The sequence below is a fragment of the Acartia tonsa genome, chromosome 11 (genome assembly GCF_053477335.1).
Source record: "Acartia tonsa isolate MP-2025a chromosome 11, ASM5347733v1, whole genome shotgun sequence".
NCBI lineage: Eukaryota > Metazoa > Arthropoda > Copepoda > Calanoida > Acartiidae > Acartia > Acartia tonsa.
Window position 1 is genome coordinate 4725326 of NC_137270.1, and position 21367 is coordinate 4746692.

The 21367-nt window shown below is 33.0% G+C and overlaps 1 protein-coding gene across 1 annotated transcript in view; it reads left to right on the forward strand.

Moving 5' to 3' along the window:
• LOC145332071 (uncharacterized) overlaps positions 1-21367 on the forward strand; it is a 93156-nt gene that overhangs the window by 30503 nt on the left and 41286 nt on the right. The window lies entirely within an intron of this gene.

Genomic DNA, 21367 nt, shown 5'->3' on the forward strand with positions numbered 1-21367 from the left:
TGAGGCTGTCAAATTCACAGATTTTAATATTTAAACAGTTGCTATTATGTTGTTGCTGAGCTACTTATGGATATACTTATTCTTGTAAGAAGAAAAAGCTTCCATACATCTTCTAAAAGTGTTTCAATATTAAAAAGAAATTCAAAGGGCTTGGGAGGAAGGGGGCATTGGGCTGTTGTTTATTACTCTAGTCCCCATAGTTGTATAATAACGTTTTCTTATTCGTTGGTGTTACAACTGAAATTTTATTAGTTGGTTCATTAAGTTGAGTGTCCAAATGTTTCAACCCCTAATTGTAATCTAAAGAAGGGGTAATCTTGTGTATCATTATTGGGGATGTAAATCAATTTATAGGCCATTGTCTTATTACTTTAGATCCCTAAATGCAAATGTTTTCCAACAATTTACGACTTGTAGGGTAGCTTTGATGCTAAAAAACGTTATTAGGGCGTAAACATGTTTTTTTTAATTGAATGCAAAATTGTTATAAGCGATATTGAATAGATAAATGTAGTTATTTTAGCAATTTTTTTACGGTTGCACAAACAGATTGCACTACTTTAGAAATGGCGACTACTACTGTTTCTTTTTGCTATTTTAAACCAGTAGAAAGTGAAGTAGGAGTATCTTTACCTTTATCATTAAAATGACATTTGGCTGTTACATCCCCTCGCCCACCAAAAAAATCTAAGATGTTGGGTTGATCTTCCCCCTCCTTTAAAATTCCCTATTATACCTTTAGGGGCGAAGATATCTGTCTATAGTATAGAGTAGTAAAGGAAAAAAGAGGATGGGGGGTTAGTTTTTGGTTTGTTTGTTTAGTACGTTAGGTTAGATTATATTTGTTACTGTGTAGTACCACAGGGTTATTGCTCTTCGAGTGGAAGGGGGGGGGGGGGGATTGTCAGTGCTCAAAGCGCCAAAAAAATGAGATTCTGTATATTTTTTGTCTCTTGTAGTACTAGCGTCTTGTATTTTAAAGATGCTTTTACTATGCAACAGAAATAAAAAAAGTTTATTTCTTAGTAAGTCAGGAATTTTTAAAGGATAAGACAATGGACGATAAATTAATTCTAACTGAATATTTAAATGTTGTTAATTTAATCAACCAAAATATAAATATCAACCCTCAAAGTAGTAAGCCAACGAATACAAATGCTGATACAACCAATGAAAATGAAAAGTCAAATACAAATTATAAAATAAAAAAAATCTGTAATGGTTTTTATGAACATTCATTGTAAATGAGTAATGTCAATTTGTATACTACACTAGGTAAAATCTCTTATGTAAAGAGAAGAATATCCATACCCCTCCCTCTCCCCCAAAATTTACTGTTATGCCTTATATTATACCCGATTAAACAAAAAATCAATAATTTTAATGGTCCCAAGACTCAAGGACTCTAAATCAATGGTCACCATTATCAAATTTTCAACGATTTAATTTTTTTTATAGATAAGTATAATGTTTTATTTAAAAAAAAATAACTTCGTGTTATAGACAGTTTTTCGTATAAATTCAGATTTGTTAGACCCAAAGGCCGAAAGTTTAAGTAAACAATGATAGTTATTTCTCGCATCGTATTATAAACGGCTTACCGCGGATATAGAATGCCGAAGGCACCGGCTAAAAAACTGGTTTTAATCTTATGATTGTACATTTTTATATTCGTAGAAAGCTGGATATAATACGATGCTAGACATAGTTTTTTCGTATGGATGAGAACCGGTTCCTATCCACCGGATTCGAATGAATACGAGAAAAGAACTTATAATAATTCCAGCTTTTTTAGTCATAGTCCAGCAGATGTTAGTTAGTTCCGAAGCCATAGTGATTTAAATATTTATTGGTTATGATTGGTCTACTCGTGACATAGAGGATTCTACTGAATATTTTACATATAAGCCATAGCGCATATTACATATTATCGACATGGCAAGGACACACGTTCATCGATTTAAATTAATTTTAATCATTCAGTTTTTGCAAAATAAAATAAAAACTTAAGATACCTTTAATGAATAAGCCAATCGACTTTTGATTTCAGTTCACATCAAATTATGATAAACAAAATTTCCCCCGCCCTTATGTAGAGTATTCAAACTGGTTAAAGTCTATAAAGGTTTTATAACAACACATAAGAGAAATAAAAATTGAACACTAGTATATTTTATAGCCCAATGTGCTCTCTTTCCCTTTGCTTTACATTTATCGGTTCAGCAACCTCCCGAAATTAAGCTTATGATATAAGGGGGCTAATTTTAAAAAATCCGCCAACTCTTTGATTTTATAACCTTCGTCTGAAAGTTTCCCATACAGTTTCGCTTGACCAAGGAATTCCCCTTGCTATGCATTTGAGAAAGCAGCAGGAGTACCCAAAGTCAACGAATTACAGACCAATGCAGATGGGTACTAGTGACATTAATGCTCCTTTAATGAATTATTATTGCTTAGATCTTACACCAATTTTCATGTTCTATAATAAAGTGAACGCTGTATCTGGCTAAAATAACGATCTCCCACATCCCCCTCCTTTACCCCATCCCCTCCCCGCCTATTGGATAAACCAATAAAAGCGAGGGGAAATTACAACTTACATTGACGACAATTTTTCTATTATTAATTTATCCACTTATATTCTACTTTCATTGCCCCTTCCCTCACTTAATAAAATTATAGTTTAAATGTTCCTATCCTCATAGAGCATTTTACATATTAACTAACTATGTAGTTATATATTTACAATAGATATAATATAGATACATACTCTCTAAATTTTACATATTAACTAACTATGTAGTTACATATTTACAATAGATAAAATATAGATACATACTCTCTAAATCATACAAAAGTAATACAGTGCAGTGGAGGAATATTCCGGTCATTTTATTGGTTAGAAAGTGTACATATATATATTTGTTTAAAGGGGCAGTTATTGTTTTATTCGTTCGCATAACGAGTCACATATAAAAAGTTGCTTATTAGAATAAATTTTTTCTTGGGTAACGTATATCGAGTAATATTTCGTCCCTCGTATAATGTGAGGCATATGGCAAATCATACACAATACGTTAGCTATGAATAGTGTTATTTCTAAGGATAAAGTTAGCTTTCAGGAAATTACACCGTTGAAAAACTCCGTTGCCTATATTGTAGGAATGAATCGTATATATAAATATAAATAAACAAAGGGTTTCGTCTGCTTTTTAAGTTTAACGGAATATGGGGCCAGATTGACCATCTAGATCTACTATATCTTTTATATTAACTAACTATGCAGCTACATATATTAACATATTCATAATCGGTGGCAGACATCCTGTAGACCAAGAATTTTATGGAAGTTTAAAAAGTACAAGGAAAACTAACCTTTAATAACTTTGTTTTGTTTTATGAATCTATGTGTTTGTATATTTAAATAAATAAAACCCTAGCAAATATTAAAAAAAAATTAACAAACTATATACTGTACAAAATCAAACTCTGAATTAACCTCCTATCTTATAAACAAGAAACGATTCATTACAGCTTTGACAGCTTTTTATTTTAAGGGGGGGGTGAAATTGGGGGTTTCACAAGTCTGAGAGGGGTTATCTAATGTATTTTTAAAAAATGTCAAGGGGGTTAAAATAAGGGGTTTCAAAGTTTGAGATCTTTACCCCCATCCTTGGACGTCTATGATTTAGTGGAAGGCAGGGAAAAGGGAATGTGATTCTGACAGACAATTCTAAAGGAAAATTTCCCCACAACCCCTTTCCTCCCCCTTCTTACCCACCCCTCTTCAGTTACATGAAAAAAAACAAGATATACTTCCACCTTACTTCCAAAAGTTTCGTGATTTTTTTTGTAGAATTGATTATTATAATAGCTAGGCCTGAGTGGACCCAGCGAAACTTTAAGAAAAAAAGGTAGCATGCTACCTTTTTCGATTTCTATAAGAGTAGCATTTTGGCGAACTTTTGTGAGCTCGTATGATGGTAGCTAGCTAGTATTTGCAAGCTCCTACACTAGTAGCTTAATACCTCATAATTTATTAGCTTTTCTGCTAACTTTGGCGATCTCGTAAATACTAGCTGAAGAAAAAACGCGATGTCTCCTAAATGTAGCATTTTATATAGTTAACAAACATTTACAAACAAACACACGATCAACCAATGATCAAAATTAATAGGAGAGAAATATAGTTTATAATTTTGCCACTAGGGACTCAAATAATTTGTAAAGATTGTTTTAATTCATCTGTTTTCCAACTGAAAACAATAAAAAATGATAAGACATAAAATTTTATAGTGTTGATAGTCTCTGGTAAAAAAATTATTTTTAAAAAGGCATTCTTTTTTTGAAATCACGGCAAATATATAAGATTATCTTAGTGATGGTTAAATTTAGCCACTCCCCGCATGATCTTTACTCTACAATGTTAAAAGTAACTTGCATAAAATGTAAAGATTTTAAATGGGTGACGAAGGAAAGACAAATCTGGTAATCACTCTCTATATATCTCTATTCCCCTCTCTCTGTCTCCTACCCCCTCCTCTCTCTTCCCCTCCCTCTTTATCTCACTCCCTTCTCTCTCTCCCCCTATCTATATCTCTCTTCCCCTCTCTCATTCCACAAACAATATTATGAATACATTAATTTCTCCGCTTAACTTGCCCCTTCCTATATGTGCTTTGATTCAAGCATTTAAGAATTCGTATAAGAAATGTTTCGAGTCGCCGTCGATATCTCCTTTGACGCATTTTGATTTGTGCTACTATTGTGCGACCTCGCTTCATACTCTGCTACGATATCGATGGCGAACTCGCATGCTACCTTTTGCTTGAAAGGACGATTTTCCAACGTTGTTCGCCAAAAAATTAGGTGTTAATTCATGGCGAATGGGATTCGAGGTAGCATAGGACTCCGTACATATATTGCACGAGCTCGTAGGCGACTCTACGGAGAAATGTCTCGCTGGGGAAGGACCAAAGAATAGTTATTTCTCGCATCGTATTATAAACGGATTTCCGTGGATATAGAATGTACAATTATAAGATTAAAACATAGAGAAAATAATAAAAGAGAGAAATCGAGGTATTTGAAGGACTAAAATAGGCAGTGGGCCTAGAGGCCTATATTGAGCAATTGCCGCGCTGAATTTTTAATGTTATTCCACCACTTTTCAAAATGGGAATATCTTAAAATTAAATATAATTTCAAGACAATTATAGTTGCTGTTTGAAGCATAAATCTAATTTTTAAAGGATGATATAGAAATATTTTGAATTATCATCCATTCTGATGAAACCTAATGAAAGAATATAAAATTATAATTATTAATTTTTCATGACTTTGCTACTGACTTTAATCATAACACTCATTATTAGCTTATAAGATTTATATTGCAGTCTATCTAACTTATATTTTTTAATAAATAAACGTTTTTACAAATTTAATATGAACATTTGATTGTAAATTATAATAATCAGTTTTTCAGTGCCATCTAGCTTTGGATATAGAACTAGAATATCAAAGCGTTCATCAATTTTTATTTTGCCTGTATATTTCTTGTTTTGGATTTTTGTCACTAAAGGGCCAAACCCTGAGGGGTAAATAACAACACTTGAAAATGTTAAAAATATTGTAAAAACTAGTATTGTCTGAGAAAGAACATAGATAGCATTACAGATTATTCACTTATTTAGATTATTCAGTTATGAAATTTTTTATTTAATATTTAGCCTTAGTTTTAATGTATGTCTTTGAAGTAGACAACTAGCGAACCTGGTGGCTGAGAGCTAAACTATTAATTTTTTATTAGTAAACATTTAAAAGTTTTATCATGTTAATTAGATTTAAATATTACATTTAGGCTAATTTGAAAAAAAAAAAATTTTTGATCATAAAAGGTGAACCCTCCTATTTTTAAACTAGGCGAAACATACTTTTCTGCTGCACTAAGACCGTCCACGGCTGTTTGTTTTTTAAGATTCTAAATCAAATTGTATCTTAAATATTTTCTTTAATTTTTTTTAAAACATAATAAATTACAGAAAAATAATAATAATTAATAAGATAATTTTTTTTTATTTTTTTTTACATATATAGAATAGGTTATGATTAAGATGCAAAAAGCCGCGGACGGTTTAGATAAATAGCAGACAAATTATTTTAGTAGGGGGGAAGTAATATTTTACAATGAAATTGGGGTGAGTATTCATCCTCTTATCCTTTTTCCTTATGGATTAAAACAAGTTTTTAGCCCCTAGGTGCCGTAGGCACGGGCTAAAAAACTGGTTTTAATCTTATGATTATACATTTTTTTATTCGTAGAAAGCTGGATATAATATGATGCTAGACATAGTTTTTTCGTATGGATGAGAACCGGTTCCTATCCACCGGATTCGAATGAATACGAGAAAATAAAATCCTCCTTATTCTATTGATTTAGAAAACAGGCTATTCTAATTTACCATACTAATAATTATAGGAAAGCAGTGATATGACAATGTAAAAAAATGCAATATTCTGTCTTACGTTAACAACATCCTGCATAATCCCTTGTTTTACAGTTTTTAACAAATAAATTATTGTGAATAAATTAAACTTTGAAACGAAGACAATAATTTTCATTAGCAGTGCAGCAATAACAATATTATAACTGTTTGTTCTTTCTCTTTTTGTCTTTATGTTTGGCTTATAATTTTAAATGGCTTTACTACTTAAACGTCCTTGTTTTAAATGGATGTCTATATAATCTCTCCCCCCCCCCCCTTTTGCTTATGACTATAATCCCATCTCCTCCCCTGAGCATGGAGGAACGTACTGACCAATATCTGAGGACTACATTAGCAATATCGGCAAAAACTCATCCGTCACAATATCCAAGTATTCTATATCTATAATACAAAGTAGCTTGATGTCTGTCCGTCTGTCCGTCCGTCTGTCTGTCCGTCTGTCTGTCCCTTAAGATCTCGTTGACCACTGAACCGATCGGATTCTACTCTTCAGGGTATATACCTACTGGTCCTGTGGTGGTTTTAAGCTATTTTCTTGGGGGGTGGGACACCCACAATCCCCTAAAAATTAAAATTCCCCCCCCCCCCCAAAAAAAAAATTCACACTTCACATAAAATATTGGCAGCAGCACCAGATTTTTTTTGATTTTTTTCTTAAAATTACCTCATGGGGCAAAGCCCCTAGAGGCTAGGGGCGAAACCGCTAGTTTTAATTATAGAGTAGTATTTAAAATTATGCAAAAGCCTTTAAAAATTATTAATTTATTCTGAATTGAACAAGGTATTGTTAAACATGTCCTGTATCTATAATTTACAAACTTAGTTATGTTAATATTAGTTTGGTCTGTATGTTGCTAACCACTTTTCGATTTAGACGATCATTTTAGAAAAATGTTTTCTAGTATGGCTTCTAAACCGATTAATATCCGCTGAATTATAACGGGTACTGAGACATACCAAAAAATCATGTGTTGTATCGTTTTATAGACAATTTATTTTACAAATAATAAAAATAAAAAAAATAAAATAAACACCAGTTTTATTAGACCGGGTCTTATGGTTTTAATCTCATAATTTTTCATTTTAATATCCACGGAAAGCTGTCTTTAATACGAGGCGATAAAGAACTCTTCCAGTTAACCGATTACTATCCACTGCATTAGAACCCTTTATAAGACATACTAAAAAATCTAAATCTTATTATTTTATAGACAATTTTCTGCGAATAATAACGTAAATTCCAAAAATTTAAACCACTTTAATTCACACAAAGTTTGCGTTTGTGCATGTCAATAATTTTTAATTGCAACTTTTTAATGAGCAACGCGTATAAAAACCCTAAATCTTATTTTTCTTGGGGCTAGGTAGAGTTCTAGCGTTGTTTTATGATATAGTATCACATAAGAAACAGGTAAAGTACATTTCTTTAACTCATATTTGTAAATTTCATTTTTCGTTAATTTTGGGTTAAAGAAGGGGTCGTAGATTAATTTAACTGTCGTAATCATTTCCACTTCACCCTTCTCACCCATTTCATTAATGCCAAATTCTGACTTGAGAAGCTTGTAGACATTGGAGGACGAGATGTTCTTGACGTTTTCCCTCAAAGTGCCTTGTTGAGCAGAGATACCCCATCCCTCTTATTTTCAAATAAATTGAAGATAAGGAGGGGATTATTTTAGTCTGTTTTTTTTCTTTAGGTCAGATCAGGATAGGTTAAATAGCCTGGCAGTTTTTAGGTAACTTATTCGTTACATGAAACAAATATGTTTTTTTTTGTAACCAATGAACCTTCTTATGATATATCAAGTTTGTTACGAGGGGGAATGCATTGTTCATTAAACAGTTGAACTAAATAAATTGCAAACATAACATTTTAGGTTTTATCACAATGTGATTTTATAAAACATTTAGTCTTAAAAACCGGACCCAAGTAACTTTTTAATTTTTGCATTAGCCAAAGGACACTACAAACAAATATTTTTATATTTTAAACAATAAATCATATTTTAAAAAATATTAATGTCAATGAATTTTGATATCTTGCCCTTGGAAGTAGAAAATATTGATAAAAGAAAGGGTTGTAGGTTAATCTAACCATCATTTTCTAAAAATGTGGTGCTTCCAAATACCCAATATAACCTAACCTAACTCTAAAAAAATAAACAAAACAATACTACGAAAAACTACCCACCTTTACCTTTTTAATTAGGGGCGTCGTAGCTCAGTAGTACGCACTGAATTACAGTGGTGAGAGTTCGAGTTCAAGTCCCTATGTGGCAACTCGAATTTCTCAGTCATTATACATTCACGCAGGTTTCCCTGGTTATGTAAGAAGGGAGATTATTGAGTGGTTTGGATACTTAATGGTCAAGTACATAACATCTGTACAACCCTTATCCCAAGCTCCTCTGCGGAGAGTGTTATTCATTACTGTGACTTAATTTGGGACACCTGCCATACTCGGCGAGGGTGAGGTAATAACGAGTAGCTCCCTTGAGACAGCGGGTCAAGTCATAATGTACTTGAGCGTGGAGCTTGAGCTGGCCCTAGTGGCTATACAAAAGTGTCTCGTCCTTCTCCATGACTACTTAGGTCTAAACACTAAGAAACAATGGCTACACACACACACACCTTTTTAATTCATTTCATTAAACAGGGAAGTGTTACAGGTGCTCAACAGGACCTTTTGAGGGAATCTCTCACAAAAAAAGTAAATCTTTATTTCTATCCTTACAATACTGATTTTTGTTAACCTAAGCTTAGCACATCGAAAACATTTTAATAATTATATAAATAAAAAAAGTATGAGTATCTCTTTAACAATGAGCATGATCGTGGCTAATATGTTTGGCTAATGTCTTAATTGGAAAACATTAAAATATCAGTTAAGGACTTGCATTTTTTCACAAGTACAGTTAGAATGAAATTTCAATTTTTAATAAATTTTTATATGTAAAGCATAAAAAATTGGCGAAACATAAAATGTCTACAAAGAGGTGTATATAGGTTTTGGCGAAAGAGCCCTCAAATTTTTGATACCCCACTACGATTTTTGACACCTCACATAAAACAAAAACGATGGAGTTGTAATGCAAGAGGGGTGTAAGTCTACGGGGATAAGAACCAGCACTTAAAAAAATATTTTTTTCTTCTAATATTTCTAAAATTTTCTTAAAAACGTAAAGCAGCTTTTTTCCCGACTCAGCCTGTACAAATCCCCAACTTAGAGTACATGATAAAAAAAAATCACATGAATGTTCCCAACTGAAAGTGCGGTTTCCTTTATAAATTATGTAATGCAGAAAGGTGCACAAAAGACTGTCCAATTTTAATAATTTTTAAAATGATAAAGTTCAATAGTAGTATGCTATTCTTTAAAATAAATAGATGTTTGTTTTTGTCTAGTCTTGAAGTTTACAATTGTATAAAAGTGTTGTGTTTGTCTTTGTAGGCTTTAGGCTATTTTCTATAGATAACAACAAAAATTTAAAGTTGTAGGAAAGGCAGTTCTTTTATAGTATGAAGATTACATGCATTCGCCAGGGAAGGCATGGGCATTGGACTGTAAATTTCACTGGTACACAAAGTTTCGATTCTGAATTAAAACCATTAGGTTAATTCTATGGGATGTTGATCTAAACTAAAAGTGTTCACACTTAACAACCAATATTTTAAATTTATTCAAGTGGATATTTGGTTTATAACCATTGGGCATGTATATAAAATTATGGCGTTGCTACAAAAGACCAACTCTACAAAAGACCAACGCCTACAAAAGACCAACTCTACAAAAGACCAACGCCTACAAAAGACCAACTCTACAAAAGACCAACGCCTACAAAAGACCAACGCCTACAAAAGACCAACACCTACATAAGACCAACAACTACAAAAGGGTCAATTTTTTAAAAGCAAGGTTGTATCGGGTTCGAAACTATTCCGTTACGTAGCAAACACAGACTTTGGACAAACTGTCGGACGGAATTTTAAAATTCAGCCTGTGGACAAAGTTATTCAAGAAAGAAATTTCGGTTTTGAATTTTGTCCTTGTGTTTTAATCGCCATATTGGATATCATTAAAATTGGAAGATTTTTTCTTCAAAATTTAGAAGATTTTAAGCCATTATTTGATTACATTGATACAAAAAAATAATTACAATTTTTTTCTTGTAATTGTGTCGCTTAAAATCTATTTAAAGCATACATTATATTCATTATATTTATTAATTTGATAAATACAAATATGATGCTACACCAGTTGCAGCTATAGACCTTCCAGCTCTACGATTTTTTGTAGTCGTTGGTCTTTTGTAGGCGTTGGTCTTTTGTAGGGTTGGTCTTTTGTAGGCGTTGGTCTTTTGTAGAACCGACGAGTTGGTCTTTTGTAGGCGTTGGTCTTTTGTAGAGTTGGTCTTTTGTAGCAACGCCAAAATTATCGTCAATTATCTAATCCCTTAGTATCACTATGCATTCGCCCATCTAATTCTTAACATGGTTGTCCAGTCAAAAATTCGATATTTTCTCTTATCTTTATATACACTTGACTGCAGAAATTTCATGGGATATGCCAATGTATGATAATTTTATATATGCCCCCATTTTTTATGAACAAAATTCTCCATTCTGTAGGTTAAAATTATTGGTTGAAAAGTATTGACAGTTCTAGGTTGAACAAACCAATCCAGATTTTATAAAAGTATATTTCAATTAAGATTTTTAGCTAACAAAAGAAAGAACGTGTTTCAAAATCTTTGGGGACCAGCATAGCTTACAGTCCCTTATTTTTTCTAGGACCACCCTCCCCCACACAACCTCTTTCGGCAAAACCTCTATAGTAGAGCATCAATCGGTATTTATAAGTACTTGAATGTTGCACCAGACTTTCATGTACCTAAATAAAGTAATACTGCCAGCTGGCTAAGACGATACACCCTCTTAACAACACCATCCCCTCCCCCCATACTGGATCAATAAACTGACTGATATTTGAGATCCATATTAGCAAACTAAATTGACGTCAAATTTTCCGCTGTCAATATATCCACATATATATTCTATATCCATGATTACATCCTCACTGACGATAATGTAAGAATTAATATTTTAACTTGTCAACCCTGTTATTACGGGTTGCTAAACTTTTTATGCTGGAAAATTCATCATAGGGCAATTAGATAACATTACCCACCCCCATAAATTTTTACTTTTAAAATGATTTGTCCTTTTACATAGGTAAGAAGAATAATTCTTCCATTGTATTCATTCGTATCCGGTGGATAGGAACCGGTTCTCATCCATACGAAAAAACTATTTCTAGCATCGTATTATATCCAGCTTTCTACGAATATAAAAAATGTACAATCATAAGATTAAACTAGATTTTTAGCCCCGAGGTGCCGAAGGCACCGGATAAAAAAACATTCTATATCCGCAGAAAGCCGTTTATAATACGATGCGAGAAATAACTAATAAAAAATTTAAATAAAGTGGGACCCCCTCCCTTATGGTGATATAATTCTTATGGAATAATAAGAGAGATCCTACCATTTTTTTTGCACATATTATACTCGCCAAATTCTTTGCAGATTTTTTTGGGGGATTTATCAAGGGAAAGTACAATGGAAGACAATATGCATAACATAAATTTCTACCCTTATAAGCAGTGTTTCGGAGCCGGAGCTGGGAGCCGTGGAGCCGCCATATTTTGATGGAGCCGCACCAAAATCAAACGGCTCCAAAACGCTGCTTATAAGGCCTAAAAAATTGATTATAGTATCAGGGGAAAGGAATTGTTGATAAAAAAACTGAATAGTTTCTGCGATTTTAATTTGAAGAATTGGTGTACACTTGTTTAGTGCATTTTAGCCCAGAGATCTTAAGGGACAAGTCAATGGAAGATAAATTGATACACCCCAAATGGTGATAAACAAAAGTATCCATTCTTTAGAAAAACTTGGATCAACCAATAGATTTTCTATAAAGGTGTCCAAAGTTTTTACCTTCCAAATAGGACAACGTGGTTATAAAACTTTGGGTACCAGTTTAATATGCAGTTGATAGTTCCCTCCCTGTCTTGATTTATAGCTGCATGCTGAAAAGTGCAAATGCGCTTGTTGTCAGGGCGGAAGGGGACATTGGTCAACAATTTTTTTTATGACGTTTTCTTATTCGTTAGCTTAACAACTTTTGGAGAATTTTATTTGATGGTTCATTAAGTTGAGTGTCAATAATTGTAATCTACAGAATGGGTAATTTTGTGTATAATTATTGGGGATGTACATAAACTTATAGGACATTGTCTTATCTCTTTAGATCCCTTTAGATCTTTAGTGTATATGTTTGCGCGTAAGCTGAAATGAAGGGGTATACAAAAATGGGAGATAAATTTATAAAAGCTCAAAAAAATCCCCAAAATCTTATCATTTGGTGGAGAGGGGTTACAAATCATCAAGGGATTAGAGTAAAACAATTATGGGGAAAGGGGTTAGAAGACTGTAGGTCCCCTTTCTGAGGACCCTGTGCCGACTTTTAATTGGATCTTTGAAAATCAACCAATAGCGTATGGAATATTCAAACAACCAAATTGCTCCCAAAGAGCATAAAGCAATTTTCTAGAATGATTCTATACATGATTTTTCAGTATCATAGTATGGTTGAGATCTAGCGGATATTAATCGGTTTCAAAGCTATACTGTAAAATGTCATAAACCTATACCTGCATTCCTGAAATATTTTGTTTTGCCAATAGATTCCTTTTTTTGCAGTTTGTAATGGACAAATGCAAAAGGAACTAAAGGGATAATACAATACCGGTAAATTGATGTACATCCCCAATGATGACACACAAATTACCCCTTCTGTAGATTACTATCAGTGATTAAAACTTTTAGCCACTCAACTTAATGAACCAACCAACAAAAATGATATGAGTCCACAAAGTTGTTAAACTAACGAATAAGTAAACGTTATTATAAATAAGTATCAACAATCAACATCTTTGACAAAAATTTAATTAATTTTTTTTGCTTGCATGTATCATTACTTAAAAGTAAAAGGATCTCTGTGTGTTTGTGTCTGTCTGTACCGTAGGATCTCGCTAACTGCTGAACCGATATGGTTCTCTTATACAATGAAGCTTTTCAAACATCTTGCAAAATGAAAAAATATGTTTGTATTTTTTAAATGCGCTAAACAAATGCCCCCAAAGCAGGGAGGGGTACATTGGAATGTAAATTACGCTTGTACCCAAACGTTATTTAGCACATTAAATTAATCGTTGGCTCAAAAACTCTGAGTATTATTATTGTTGAATTTGATTGGTTGGTTCCCAATTAATAGTGTCCAAACTTTTCAACCAAAAATTATAATTTACAGAGGAGATAATTATCAATGGGGCGATTTTTAATTTACCTTCTATTGTCCTATCCCTTAAGATCCCTGCAGCATAGCGCCTGTTTAAATGTATGTATAATGTGTGTACTGCGTAAATGGGCCGACATTTTTTCCCCAATATTTTTCCCTATGAAAATTACATGATTATGCCTACTTATCAAAAAAGTCTGATATTTCTTCAAGTGTTGCAACAAACCAACCACAAAAATATAGAAGAATTTGCCACTTCTGAATTTTTTTTTGCTTTAATTCATATCATCTGAAAAATAAAGTTGTATAAATGAATCAATTAAGAACCAAATCTATTATTTAAATAAAAATGTTTTATTACATATGCCCTGTAATATGAGAAATTAATATTAGTAAGTTTTTTTTTGCAACAAGATCTATTTTTTTTATTTCATCGCTATTTCATTTTTTTGGCATGAAAATTCTACATTTTTCCTGCTGCTAAAAAATTGAACTTTAATGTTTTCATAATCTAGACTTACTCTTGATTAAACCCCGTTATAACAAAGAAGATAGAGGCTATAGAGAGTCAATCAATACTGAAATTGGTTTTGGAATAACTTTTTAATTGCTTAACTGTTTATTAGTCGTTATGAACAACTTACAATGTTGATGTTCATTAAGTGCAGTCAATATTTTTTTTTGGTAGAATATTAGTGCAGCTACTGTAAAAAAGGTAGTTAAAAAATAATTAGTTTATGAAAAAGTAATTTTTGGTAAAAGATCCATCTAAATCACATTTGAAGTTCAAAAATTAGCTTAGAGTAAAATTTTCGTTTCAAAGACGACATTATTATATTTATAATATACGCAGCATTTATAACAACTTTAAAATCAACGTTACGCGACAACCAGTAGACCGATTTTAGATTGGTCAACGGATTTGAATTTATTACGACCAGGGCTATTTTTTTGCCACCTTGGACGACTAAATCGGCCAAGGAATAACCGGCTACGGTATTTTTAAACTTTACTTCTATTTTATGCAATTATTATCATGTCTACAACTTTAAAATCATCGTTACGCAACAACCAGTGGACCGATTTTAAATTGGTCAACGGATTTGAATTTGTTACGACCAGGACTATTTTTTTGCTACCTTGGACGACTAAATCGGCCAAGGAATAACCAGCTACGGTATTTTTAAACTTTACTTCTATTTTATGCAATTATTATCATGTCTACAACTTTAAAATCATCGTTACGCGACAACCAGTGGACTGATTTTAGATTGGTCAACGGATTTGAATTTGTTACGACCAGGACTATTTTTTTGCCACCTTGGACGACTAAATCGGCCAAGGAATAACCGGCTACGGTATTTTTAAACTTTACTTCTTTTTTATGCAATTATTATCATGTCTACAACTTTAAAATCATCGTTACGCGACAACCAGTGGACCGATTTTAGATTGGTCAATGGATTTGAATTTATTACAACCAGGACTATTTTTTGCCACCTTGGACGACTAAATCGGCCAAGGAATAGCCGGCTACGGTATTTTTAAACTTTACTTCTATTTTATGCAATTATTATCATGTCTACAACTTTAAAATCATCGTTACGCAACAACCAGTGGACCGATTTTAAATTGGTCAACGGATTTGAATTTATTACGACCAGGACTATTTTTTTGCCACCTTAGACGACTAAATCGGCTGAGGAATAGCCGAATACGATATTTTTAAACTTAACATGAAGAAAATGTGGGCTGATTATTTTAATCGGCCGAATCCGGCCGAAGTCGGCCGATTTCCGGCCGGCCGATAACGAAAACAGCTTGCTAATACTGTTCCAATTTGGTTACACTTTTAAGGGAAGGTTTATAAATGTCTTAGGGTTGGTTTTAGGCTTTTTTCCTGACCTCCATCAGACTCCCCAATAGGATAAGGCAGGGATCGGAAGCCTCACGTAAGCCGCGCATAAGCCTCAGTTTTAAACCTGCTTGTGAGCAGAAAAAAAAAATTCAGAAAGAAGGATTGTCTGCTAAAAAGCCGTTTTATACATCCAGCTGAATTTTATAGTGATAAAATCACGATTTCACTGAGGCTTACACGCGGCTTACGTGAGGCTTCCGATCCCTGGGATAAGGATCAAACAACTAACATTCTAATATTATAGCTTCTAAAATCCTTATTTCTGAACTGATTTAGAAAAAATAAAGGTCTAGCAGCACAGTTATGGGACCTGGAAAACGATTAAAGCAATCGTTATATGCTTGGATTGAATCATAACAAAGATATTAAAAACCGCATGAAGATTTAGGGTTGGCAGAGTTATAAAATTTCAAAAAAATTTCAGATCAAGGATATAAACTTTTCAGATAATTGGCAATTAAAATCCTTATTTGTATCATAAAAGGTAATAGCTGCACTATCATTCCAAATGTTATACCCATTTTAGAGAATATTGACTGCACTTAAATTGTTCATGGATGGTGTGTCATAGCACCTTGGCCTTAGGTATGCTCCCCCGTAATGTGAAAAGGGCAAGCTAAATCTCAGACTGGTCAGCCTTGGCCATAATTGTACAGAGATGGCGATGTGACTTTTAAAGCAGGCAGTCGGCTAATGTTGAAGGGGGGGGGGGGAGAGATAAGGATTACTACACCCATCTATTGTAAAATATAATACCAAAGAGAAAAAAAAAATTGGATTGCAGGACCTTTGTTTTAGCTTAAAGTTAGCATTATTCAATTTTTTTTTAGATTAATCTAAAATTAGTTATGTAAAAAAAATATTTAATTTCTTAATTATTTAAATCTTGTTTTATTTCAGGTAAGATGTTTGTTAGATATCTCCTACAATTCTAAATCATTGAAGATGCTATAAAGTGCAAGTATGGAAAGACGGGGGGGGGGGGGGGTTGTTTATCCCCCCTAAAGAATTTTAAAATACATAAGATCACCTCCCATAAATCTAAAAACTCCTCTACCCACCCCCCCTTTAACAAAAAGCTTAGACATCCTAGTTACAGAATTATAAATTAAAATAAAAGTAGTAAGTTCACCTAATTTTAAATTAAAAAAAAATATGAAAACAAAATTGTCAATTGGTATAATTCATATTTTTGAGGACAATTTGCAAGAGAGGAATTTTTGTCTCACAATCTGGGACTAGATTATTTCTATTTTGATAAAATAGTAAATATTTTGTGTGTATCAAAAGCTCCCACAAATGATGAACCAATAGCTTCTCATAGACCATGGCATGGTTTTAGGCTACTTTATATTTTAAAATCTTCGTAAGCTATTTTTTTCCTTCCACTTTCATATAAATTTGGACCCACTATAAGTTAGGGGCTCACCCACCAGTTGATAATATAATATACATAATTGGATTGCTTTCTGTGCCGTAATTGGAAAGTTCCAAAAATATGGAATCATTCTGATTTGTTAATTTAATTGCAGTACCTTTATTGTTAAATCATGCAGTTATCCATCAGAGAAATGAAACTATTTTCCAAAATTTTGAATGATGTTGATTAGTTAAAATTTTTGTTTTAATATACAACACTTCTTTTTCCCAATTTTCAACAATAACCCTCCCTAATAATTATCCTTACATAAAAGTGACAGGATCTATGTCTGTCTGTTTCGAAGGATCTCTGTAACCGCTGAATCCTTTCGGAAAAATTACCTCATTCTTATTCCTATTTCAAAACACTTTGATGATTTGTGATTAAAATTGATTCAAATTTTTATAAATATGTGTCTCTATTCCTATAGCCTAAAAATTTGAATTCCTCTTACCCTTTCCATGATTTTAGACAAGTACACTTTTCTTGTGCCCCCTCCCCCCCCCCCCCCCCATTAACTCTAAAATTTACACCCCTTGGTGCATCCTTAATGTGCCAACTCCCTATTTGATCCCTAGAAGCGAAGCTACTCTATAACTTGAGCATTTAAAAAAACCCTTTACTTGTTGATGGGTTTTCAATAATTCTGAACTGTTTATTATATTCATCTAAACATGAAATAGCCAAAAAACATCCCGGGATCTATGTAAAGCTTCCATGAAATGGAAAAGTCAATAGGTTCAGTAGTTGCTGAAATCTTAAGCAACGGACAACAAAAATTGTATATCCAAACATTTCAAATTAAACAGTGAATATATAAGTTAAATAAAATCCCGCTTATTATTTCGTCTGATAACCTTTGACCCTTCTACGAAAAATTTGCAAATTGAGGGGAAGTTGAGGGAGGGTTTGTTGCCCCTTCCCATTCATAGTTTACAGAGAATTGTAAAAATCGTCGTTCAAACCCTGTCTTTCATTTGATGGCTTAAATACTTTCTTAAATACTTTCTGGTCCTGTGGTGGTTTTAGGCTATTTTGATGAGGGATGGGACACCCTCGACCTCTCCAAAAACCTAAAAATCCCAACCCCAATTTTTGTTTTGCGAATTTGCCATTTATTCGCGAAAATTGGTGACCTATTTAGTTGGGTAGGTAATAAAATAATCTAATAAATAGCTTTTAATTGGCGGTGGAAAATTTACAAAATATCTGTTACTGTCTTTTAAGTTGGCAACATTCTTTAAATCGCACCCAAAGGATCCCACCTCCCCTTCATTTGTGGCAAATTAGATGGTGGAATTTGAACCACCGACAAGAAATTTTGGTATTATTATAACTGGTTCTACCCCCATCCCTCATTCTCTTCCCCACTTTCCCTTTTATTGAAAAATGCTTCTGTCAAAACTCAATATTACTACTCGATAATGTAGCTCACGTTCACCAAATTTACACATAAGCTGACGTTGAATTGGGTCATACAGATTTTTTTGTTCGGATAAATAATTTAATCAAGTGCATCTGTCCAGTGACGTGCGAAGCACTTTGTTTAAGGGGGGGGGGGGCTTTGAACATATACCTTCCCTAGTTATACTTATAATAAAGTAAAAGGATGTTTGTCTGTGTGTTTGTCTGTATGTTTGTACCAAAAGAACTCGCTAAACGCTGAACTGATCGGGTTCTCCTTAACAGGGTAGCTTCTCATAAGTCTTGGGAAGGTTTATAACTCTTTTCTTGGGGGTAGGAACACCCCCCACCCACAAAAAAATAAAATATAACCCTCCTAAAAATTTTTTTTGAGTGCCCCTAGAGGCCTCTATGGGCGTAACTTTTAGTCCTTATAATAAAGTAAAAGGATGTGTGTTTGTCTGTGTGTTTGTACCGGAGGATCTCGCTAACCGCTGAACCGATCAAGTTCTCCTTAACAGGGTAGCTTCTCATTGGTCCCGGGAAGGTTTATAAGTATTTTCTTGGGAGTTGGACACCCCCAACTACACAAAAAAATGAGACCCCCCCCCAAAAAGAAAATTTTTTTAAGTAAAATTAAAAATGAGGGGGAGCCTACCTCACCAAAAAAAATTTTGTCCCCCCAAAAAATTTTTTTACTTTTTCTTTAAAATCTAAAATAAGAAATTGGGTTATTAAATTTGACTCTCTCCTCCTAGAGGCCTGTAGGGGCGTAGCTGCTGGTATACAAAATAGAATTATGTTTGTTTGTACCAAAGGATCTCGCTAATCGCTAACCTGATCGGGTTCTCCTTTACAGGGTAACTTCTCATAGGTCCCAGGAAGGTTTATTACTAGTTTCTTGGGGTGTAGGACACCCCCTACCCCCCACAAAAATATAAAATCCCCCCTAAATTTTTTTTTCTTTTTAAAACTAAAATTAAATTAGTGGGGTTGACTAACCCCCCACCATAATAATATTCTTTTTAAAAATTAAATTAAAATAGGGGTAGACTACCCCCCCCCACAAAAAAAAAATGAAAAATGTTTTTTTTTAATTTTTCTTTTAAATTTAAAATAGGAAAAAATATGTTGATTAAACCTAGAGGCTAGGGGCAAAGCCTCTTATCCTTATACTAAATTCACAGGATGTCTGTTTTGTGTCTGTGTGTTTGTACCGGAGGCTCTCGCTAACCGCTGAACCAATCAGAATTTCCTTAACAGGGGAGGTTTATAACTATTTAGGGAGGATACCACCACTCTCCCAAGAGAAATAAAAAAAGTCTTTAAAAATTTTAATATTTGAGAGACTTGATCAAAACATAAAGAGGTATTGTATAATTTGAAAGCAATAAAACTTAAACAAAAAACATTTAAAGTGCCACTAAATGCCTCTAGGGGTGTAGATGCTGGTTTATAATATAAAGTAGAATACTAATAGAATAATAATGTATCTTAATCTAACTTAACAAAATCTCACAACCCCAGCAGGAGCTTTTCCTAACATAAACAATGCCCTTAACCTCTGTGAGGCTTTACCTTATCTAACCTAAGATAAACAAAACCTAACATAAGGTGTCCTAAATTAACAATTTATTTTCTATAAACTATAATTAGGAATATGTTTAAAAATTGTAAAATAACAAAAAAAATATCTCTAATACAAAGTAGCTTGATGTTTGTCTGTCTGTCCCTTGGTAACCACTAAACCAATCGGATTCTACTCTTCAAGGAATATACCTTTTGGTCCTGTGTTGGTTTTAGGCTATTTTCTTGGAGGGTGGGACACCCCAAACAACCTCTCCAAAAATAAATCCACCTTGATTTTTTTAAATCACAAATAGTGGGGGCACCTCCAATTTAATTATTTCATAGAGCAAAGCCCCTAGAGGCCAATGGAGAAGCCGCTAGTACTTTATATAAGAATAGAGAAAACCACAATAACCTAAAAATCTCGGAATCAATCTAGCACCCCAATTAATAGAGAAATCTTAATAAAACTTGGTAAAAAACATGTAGAATGTAAAATTGATTATTCCTTGAAAATATCAGTTCTCTATCTTGGAAAAGAGTTGAGATAATAATGAAAACTTGAAAAACTAGGAATCAATCTAGCACCCCAAATATGGACAGATGTACAAAACAATGTATAAAATATATGGGCATATGTCATAGAAATCTACGCTAAAACCTTTAGGTATCTGTCTTGAATATGAGCTGAGAAAATCATGTATACCCAAAATATCTTACAGATACAGACAGACAGACATTTCAAATTAGCTTTACTACTAAAAATACAAATAGTATGTACATATGTTTTTTAATAAAAGTCCTTTTTAAGAATCTATCATGAAAATCAGCCATGACAACTTTTCAAAACTAGAATACTTAATTTCTTTGAATATACTTCTGTTAAAAAAAGTAAATTTATTTATTGTTAGAAAAATAAAATATGTTTGTCTTTTTTTAAATAGACATAATTAAAACAACACTATTCTTTCATTTTAACGCTTGTCAATTTTACTCCTAAATTTTTGCATATTATTATAAATTCTTTTTTCGTCATAAAAACTTTCTTCATTTTTTTAACAACAGCAAAGCAGTGTAAGAGTGAATCAAATGAATAATTTTTATGAGTTCCAAATTTGTTACACGTAATATGTAAATAGAATGAATCAGCTGATATAACAATAACAAATAATATATGAACGACTC